This window comes from Oncorhynchus mykiss, chromosome 19 (assembly GCF_057628025.1).
Source record: "Oncorhynchus mykiss isolate SJ-2025 chromosome 19, ASM5762802v1, whole genome shotgun sequence".
In the NCBI taxonomy this organism is placed as follows: domain Eukaryota; kingdom Metazoa; phylum Chordata; class Actinopteri; order Salmoniformes; family Salmonidae; genus Oncorhynchus; species Oncorhynchus mykiss.
In genome coordinates, this window is record NC_143040.1 from 790,839 (window position 1) to 799,902 (window position 9,064).

A 9,064-nucleotide genomic window follows, 5' to 3' on the forward strand; every position below is an offset into this window, starting at 1 on the left:
TTCGTGACAACGATCAAGAGCAGCTGCTCACCGATTGGACAGCTCCAATGCAGTGACTCCTCCGACCAGCATATGCATGTGTGGTTAGAACTGATTTGATTGAAGCGAGGCCCTTATCTTTCAAATTACATACCTTAAGGGAACATTTTGGCATTTCGTGTATAGTTAGTGAGAAAGTCCATATTGCAAATGTACGGTCCCTTACCAGACGTCCGAAAACGTTTGTAAAATTCGCGGTCGGCGTCGGGCCGTGCGGTAGTGCCGGACCTACCGGGAAGTCATCAAATGAACTTTGTCGGACATTCGGTTTCCGTTTCATAAAATAAACAAGTTTTGGACCATATTTCCGCTATCCCGGAAATTCCCACAAGAGGGCATACGGAATCATATGGCAATTTGGCAAAACATCACGAATCACGACGGGGCCTGAAAATATTTTGAAGCCGAAACTTGGTGAGCGTAGGTTTGGCATAATGGGCAGTTGGCCCCGAACAAGATGGCGTCTAGGCCTCAACGGTTTTTGAGTTATGGCCATTTTTCTGGGATTAAAGGTCCAAAATGGAAATAGAGAAATTATTTTTCCACTTCAGGTCAAAGTCAAGGAGCCTCCGGTGTCAATAAAAAAAGAACCAGCCATTTATCTATCGTCATTTAAGAGAAACGGAACAATGACAAATTGGTGATGGCCACAAATAGGCTTTTTTTTTTTCAACGGTTACAGATCCAGTTGCAGGATACGAATCTTTTTAAAGTGTGCTGCGGAGCTCTGCGAGATTTCTGTGATTTTCTATGATTTTCTGAAATAACACACACATACTAAACCCTCCGTAAATAACTCAGTTCTTAACGTAAAGACTTAAAACTCAGGATTATGTAAAGGCATACCCCAATCAGGATATGAGTTTATTTATAGCTTCCTGTGCCAACCAGAAGTGCCTTAAATTGTGTCATAGTGGCTGTTTCCAAGGGTTAAAAAGGTCAGATCTTTTCAAAACTTAATATGTGTGATTAGGCAACCCTCATAAACTGTAAGTCAGTCATTTCTCCCAACAGATGTCAAAGAAAAGCTCTCACACACACACACACAGCAAGGATGAAGTGACAAAGTGCGGTGCTTAAAGACACAGAGAGCAGGCAATAGCATTATCATAATCCCTAGGCCGTGCCGAGTTCAACGAGATATCCCGCTTGACCGTAGCTCGCTCGGTCTAGGCGCAGCGACCATTAGAATAGTAGGCCCAAAATGAAGCCTGCCCCACAATGTCATTTGCTTTTGGGTGACAGTGAAAGAACCGTTAGGGTGAGAAGAAAAATTCCACCACAGGAATGTTCCTAAGGTCCTCCCGATCTGTGCAAGCCTAACCTTGACCGTGTGGCATTAACCCTTAACAGTAAAACAGGGTTTTACACAGATTACAGTGACATCTCTCCACATAGGAATACATTGCCTGCACCCCTAAATTCAACCTGAAGCCTATATGGGTTATGAATGCCGTATGAACCTGTCTTCGGTACCAGTCCATCAGGCCACTATGAGGTCTACCTGTGTTGATTCTAAGCTTCCTGGACCAACCGGAAGTGGTTAAAATGCCCCTAAAAGTGTATATCCATACCCTGCCTGCAGTTTGACAGACATAGTGCATTCAACCCTGTGTAAATCAGTCAATTCTTAACGTAAAGACTTAAAACTCAGGATTCCGTAAAAGTATACCCCAATGAGGATATGTGTTGACTTATAGCTTCCTGTGCCAACCGGAAGTGCCATAATTGGTGTCTCAGGGGCTGTTTCGAAGGGTTAAAAAAGTCAGATCTGTCCAAAACTTCATATATGTGATTAGGCAACCCCCATGAACTGTAAATCAGTCATTTTTCCCCAAAAAAATCAAAGGAAAAAAAAATCACACTAAAACACAACTTGGAAGGAGTATTGTATTGGGGTGCGTAGAGACAGACAGTGGCTGCAATAGTTAGCTTTGTTCGAGCTAAAAAATAACCTTCAGACCTAGAGTTCCGAAACTTTAGAAACCTGTTCTAGACCTCCGGTCGATGGTGCGTGGTGAGTTACGTGGCTCTAGAAGGTTCTCGGACCGAGAAACAGCCTCGTACATTTGCAATACCTTCAATTCATTTTTGCATCACGAAAATGACGACATTTAGAAATGTCCCAGAGACGCAAGGCTAGGTGCATTGCGAACGTCTCGGCCCATAGAGACGGACCCCAACGTTTCTGTCCGATAGCTCGTTCAAGGACCCCGTAGCAAGTGGATTTTCAGCACCAATTAGGGTTTTGCTCGGACACCAAATGACCTATCGAGCCGAAACTCGGGATTCGGGGTCGCCTCACATAGGCCTTCACATAATGTCCGAACTGGACCCGCAGCTAGAATGTAACTATGTGTTTTACCTTTTTATTATGTTTTAAACTGAAGGCGCTGTGAATTATGGGCCTGCTCTGACATATGTGATAGTTGGCTTCTAAATGAGTAGGAAAAAGTGGGTTTGGTGTCAATTGATATCCGTTTGGTGTCATAATGACATCTAATTGACTGATGGACACTGACTTTCTAGTTGACTTTTGTGCATTTGCAATATGTTTAAACGGAGAGGGACCATCACCAAAATGGCATCACCATAGTCTCCAGACTGTGCCGAGTTCAACGAGACGCCCCGCTTGACCGTAGCTCGTTCTGAGTGCAGCGAACTTGAAAAAAAGAAGGCCCAAAATGAAGCCTGCCCCACAATGTCATTTGATTTTGGGTGGCAGTGAGAGAACCGTTAGGGTGAGAAGCACAATTCGACCTCAGGTACGTTCCTGAGGTCCTCCCGATCCGTGCAAGCCTAACCTTGACCGTGTGGCATTAACCCTTCACAGTAAAAAGAAGGTGTTTACTTGAAACAGCTTGCTTTGACTTCTCTCCCCATAGGAATACATTGCCTGCACCTCTAATTTCAACCTCAGGCCTATGTGGGTTATGAATGCCTTATGAACCTGTCTTTGATAACAGTCCATCGGGCCACTATGAGGTCTACCTGTGTCAATTCTAAGCTTCCTGGACCAACCGGAAGTGGTTAAAATCACCCTAAAAGTGTATACCCATACCCTGCCTGCAGTTTGATGGACATAGTGCATTCAACCCTGTGTAGATCAGTCAATTCTTAACGTAAAGACTTAAAACTCAGGATTCTGTAAGTGGCTATGTCAATCAAGACATGTGTTTACTTATAGCTTCCTGTGCCAACCGGAAGTGCCTTTAATTGGGTCACACTGTCTGTTTCGAAGGGTTAAAAAAGTCACATCTCTCCAAAACTTCATATGGGTGACTAGGTAACCCTTCTGAACTGTAAATCAGTCATTTCTCCCAACAGATGTCAAAGAAAAGCTCCCTCACACACACACAGGAAGGATGGAGTGATAAAGTGCGGTGCTTAAAGACACAGAGAGCAGGAATAGGCATTACAATAATCCCTAGGCCGTGCCGAGTTCAACGAGATATCCCGCTTGACCGTAGCTCGCTCGGTCTAGGCGCAGCGACCATTAGAATAGTAGGCCCAAAATGAAGCCTGCCCCACAATGTCATTTGCTTTTGGGTGACAGTGAAAGAACCGTTAGGGTGAGAAGAAAAATTCCACCACAGGAATGTTCCTAAGGTCCTCCCGATCTGTGCAAGCCTAACCTTGACCGTGTGGCATTAACCCTTAACAGTAAAACAGGGTTTTTTGATCTCACAGATTACAGTGACATCTCTCCCCATAGGAATACATTGCCTGCACCCCTAAATTCAACCTGAAGCCTATATGGGTTATGAATGCCGTATGAACCTGTCTTCGGTACCAGTCCATCAGGCCACTATGAGGTCTACCTGTGTTGATTCTAAGCTTCCTGGACCAACCGGAAGTGGTTAAAATGCCCCTAAAAGTGTATATCCATACCCTGCCTGCAGTTTGACAGACATAGTGCATTCAACCCTGTGTAAATCAGTCAATTCTTAACGTAAAGACATAAAACTCAGGATTCTGTAAAAGTATACCCCAATGAGGATATGTGTTGACTTATAGCTTCCTGTGCCAACCGGAAGTGCCATAATTGGTGTCTCAGGGGCTGTTTCGAAGGGTTAAAAAAGTCAGATCTGTCCAAAACTTCATATATGTGATTAGGCAACCCCCATGAACTGTAAATCAGTCATTTTTCCCCAAAAAATTCAAAGGAAAAAAAAATCACACTAAAACACAACTTGGAAGGAGGGACGTATTGGGGTGCGTAGAGACAGACAGTGGCTGCAATAGTTAGCTTTGTTCGAGCTAAAAAAGAACCTTCAGACCTAGAGTTCCGAAACTTTAGAAACCTGTTCTAGACCTCCGGTCGATGGTGCGTGGTGAGTTACGTGGCTCTAGAAGGTTCTCGGACCGAGAAACAGCCTCGTACATTTGCAATACCTTCAATTCATTTTTGCATCACGAAAATGACGACATTTAGAAATGTCCCAGAGACGCAAGGCTAGGTGCATTGCGAACGTCTCGGCCCATATAGACATACCCCAACGTTTCTGTCCGATAGCTCGTTCAAGGACCCCGTAGCAAGTGGATTTTCAGCACCAATTAGGGTTTTGCTCGGACACCAAATGACCTATCGAGCCGAAACTCGGGATTCGGGGTCGCCTCACATAGGCCTTCACATAATGTCCGAACTGGACCCGCAGCTAGAATGTAACTATGTGTTTTACCTTTTTATTATGTTTTAAACTGAAGGCGCTGTGAATTATGGGCCTGCTCTGACATATGTGATAGTTGGCTTCTAAATGAGTAGGAAAAAGTGGGTTTGGTGTCAATTGATATCCGTTTGGTGTCATAATGACATCTAATTGACTGATGGACACTGACTTGCTAGTTGACTTTTGTGCATTTGCAATATGTTTAAACGGAGAGGGACCATCACCAAAATGGCATTCTGAAATCAACACAAAAATGGCATCACCATAGTCTCCAGACTGTGCCGAGTTCAACGAGACGCCCCGCTTGACCGTAGCTCGTTCTGAGTGCAGCGAACTTGAAAAAAAGAAGGCCCAAAATGAAGCCTGCCCCACAATGTCATTTGATTTTGGGTGGCAGTGAGAGAACCGTTAGGGTGAGAAGCACAATTCGACCTCAGGTACGTTCCTGAGGTCCTCCCGATCCGTGCAAGCCTAACCTTGACCGTGTGGCATTAACCCTTCACAGTAAAAAGAAGGTGTTTACTTGAAACAGCTTGCTTTGACTTCTCTCCCCATAGGAATACATTGCCTGCACCTCTAATTTCAACCTCAGGCCTATGTGGGTTATGAATGCCTTATGAACCTGTCTTTGATAACAGTCCATCGGGCCACTATGAGGTCTACCTGTGTCAATTCTAAGCTTCCTGGACCAACCGGAAGTGGTTAAAATCACCCTAAAAGTGTATACCCATACCCTGCCTGCAGTTTGATGGACATAGTGCATTCAACCCTGTGTAGATCAGTCAATTCTTAACGTAAAGACTTAAAACTCAGGATTCTGTAAGTGGCTATGTCAATCAAGACATGTGTTTACTTATAGCTTCCTGTGCCAACCGGAAGTGCCTTTAATTGGGTCACACTGTCTGTTTCGAAGGGTTAAAAAAGTCACATCTCTCCAAAACTTCATATGGGTGACTAGGTAACCCTTCTGAACTGTAAATCAGTCATTTCTCCCAACAGATGTCAAAGAAAAGCTCCCTCACACACACACAGGAAGGATGGAGTGATAAAGTGCGGTGCTTAAAGACACAGAGAGCAGGAATAGGCATTACAATAATCCCTAGGCCGTGCCGAGTTCAACGAGATATCCCGCTTGACCGTAGCTCGCTCGGTCTAGGCGCAGCAACCATTAGAATAGTAGGCCCAAAATGAAGCCTGCCCCACAATGTAATTTGCTTTTGGGTGACAGTGAAAGAACCGTTAGGGTGAGAAGAAAAATTCCACCACAGGAATGTTCCTAAGGTCCTCCCGATCTGTGCAAGCCTAACCTTGACCGTGTGGCATTAACCCTTAACAGTAAAACAGGGTTTTTTGATCTCACAGATTACAGTGACGTCTCTCCCCATAGTAATACATTGCCTGCACCCCTAAATTCAACCTCAAGCCTATATGGGTTATGAATGCCGTATGAACCTGTCTTCGGTACCAGTCCATCAGGCCACTATGAGGTCTACCTGTGTTGATTCTAAGCTTCCTGGACCAACCGGAAGTGGTTAAAATCACCCTAAACGTGTATATCCATACCCTGCCTGCAGTTTGACAGACAGTGCATTCAACCCTTTCTAGATCAGTCAATTCTTAACGTAAAGACTTAAAACTCAGGATTCTGTAAAAGCATACCCCAATGAGGATATGTGTTGACTTATAGCTTCCTGTGCCAACCGGAAGTGCCATAATTGGTGTCTCAGGGGCTGTTTCGAAGGGTTAAAAAAGTCAGATCTGTCCAAAACTTCATATGTGTGATTAGGCAACCCCCATGAACTGTAAATCAGTCATTTTTCCCCAAAAAAATCAAAGGAAAAAAAAATCACACTAAAACACAACTTGGAAGGAGGGACGTATTGGGGTGCGTAGAGACAGACAGTGGCTGCAATAGTTAGCTTTGTTCGAGCTAAAAAAGAACCGTCAGACCTAGAGTTCCGAAACTTTAGAAACCTGTTCTAGACCTCCGGTCGATGGTGCGTGGTGAGTTACGTGGCTCTAAAAGGTTCTCGGACCGAGAAACAGCCTCGTACATTTGCAATACCTTCAATTAATTTTTGCATCACGAAAATGACGACATTTAGAAATGTCCCAGAGACGCAAGGCTAGGTGCATTGCGAACGTCTCGGCCCATAGAGACGGACCCCAACGTTTCTGTCCGATAGCTCGTTCAAGGACCCCGTAGCAAGTGGATTTTCAGCACCAATTAGGGTTTTGCTCGGACACCAAATGACCTATGGAGCCGAAACTCGGGATTCGGGGTCGCCTCACATAGGCCTTCACATAATGTCCGAACTGGACCCGCAGCTAGAACGTAACTATGTGTTTTACCTTTTTATTATGTTTTAAACTGAAGGCGCTGTGAATTATGGGCCTGCTCTGACATATGTGATAGTTGGCTTCTAAATGAGTAGGAAAAAGTGGGTTTGGTGTCAATTGATATCCGTTTGGAGGCATAATTACATCTAATTGACTGATGGACACTGACTTGCTAGTTGACTTTTGTACATTTGCAATATGTTTAAACGGAGAGGGACCATCACCAAAATGGCATTCTGAAATCAACACAAAAAATGGCATCACCATAATCTCCAGACTGTGCTGAGTTCAACGAGACGCCCGCTTGACCGTAGCTCGTTCTGAGTGCAGCGAACTTGAAAAAAAGATGGCCCAAAATGAAGCCTGCCCCACAATGTCATTTGATTTTGGGTGGCAGTGAGAGAACCGTTAGGGTGAGAAGCACAATTCGACCTCAGTTACGTTCCTGAAAATGCACAGTGACTTTGAAAAAGTAAGGAAACAAATGGACATAATGAAATCACAATTTTTTTATTTTTCGGTTACCAGTTGCACGTGCATTTGCAATATGATTCTATAGTGAAAAAACATCACCAAAGTGACATTCTGAAATCAACCCTAACGAGCGATTGAGATGACCCAGAATCACTGCCCAGCCATCCCGAGTCCACCGGCCAGTCAATTTCACATTCCTGCAGGATTTTTATAGCATGACAAATTTGTGATGGTACCTGCCCATTAAAACATATTGCAAATGCACAGTGACTTTGAAAAAGTAAGGAAACATAAACAAATGGACATAATGAAATCACCATTTTTTGGGGGGGGGGGGGGGGTTACCAGTTGCACAACAATGCATGTACATTTGCAATATGATTCTATAGTGAAAAAACATCACCAAATGGACATGATGAAATCAACACAACGAGTGATGGAAATGAACAACTATCACTGCCCGGCCATCCCGAGTTCATCAGTACAGTCAATTTTGGCCCCCCCAAAAATAGACTTTTGACTTTGACTTTTGACTTCCTATGAAATCATATTGCAAATGGACAAAACATGTGCCTTATGCACAAGTAAAAAAAAAAAATATATGATAATACAAGTTGACAAAAGTATAGTTTGAGCAAAGTATAGTTTGAATTTTGAGCATGCCAAATTCGTGATGGTACATGCCCATTGAACCATATTGCAAATGCACAGTGACTTTGCAAAAGTAAGAAAACATAAACAAATGGACATAATGAAATCACCATATTTTTATTTTTGGGTTACCAGTTGCACGTGCATTTGCAATATGATTCCATAGTGAAAAAACATCACCAAATGGACATTCTGAAATCAACACCAACGAGTGATTGAGATGAACCAGAATCACTGCCCAGCCATCCCGAGTCCACCGGGCCAGTCAATTTCACATTCCTGCAGGATTTTTATAGCATGACAAATTCGTGATGTTACCTGCCCATTAAAACATATTGCAAATGCACAGTGACTTTGAAAAAGTAAGGAAACATAAACAAATCAAAATCAAATCAAATCAAATGTATTTATATAGCCCTTCGTACATCAGCTAATATCTCAAAGTGCTGTACAGAAACCCAGCCTAAAACCCCAAACAGCAAGCAATGCAGGTGTAGAAGCACGGTGGCTAGGAAAAACTCCCTAGAAAGGCCAAAACCTAGGAAGAAACCTAGAGAGGAACCAGGCTATGTGGGGTGGCCAGTCCTCTTCTGGCTGTGCCGGGTGGAGATTATAACAAAACATGGTCAAGATGTTCAAATGTTCTTAAATGACCAGCATGGTCGAATAATAATAAGGCAGAACAGTTGAAACTGGAGCAGCAGCACAGTCAGGTGGACTGGGGACAGCAAGGAGTCATCATGTCAGGTATTCCTGGGGCATGGTCCTAGGGCTCAGGTCCTCCGAGAGAGAGAAAGAAAGAGAGAATTAGAGAGAGCATATGTGGGATGGCCAGTCCTCTTCTGGCTGTGCCGGGTGGAGATTATAACAGAACATGGCCAAGATGTTCA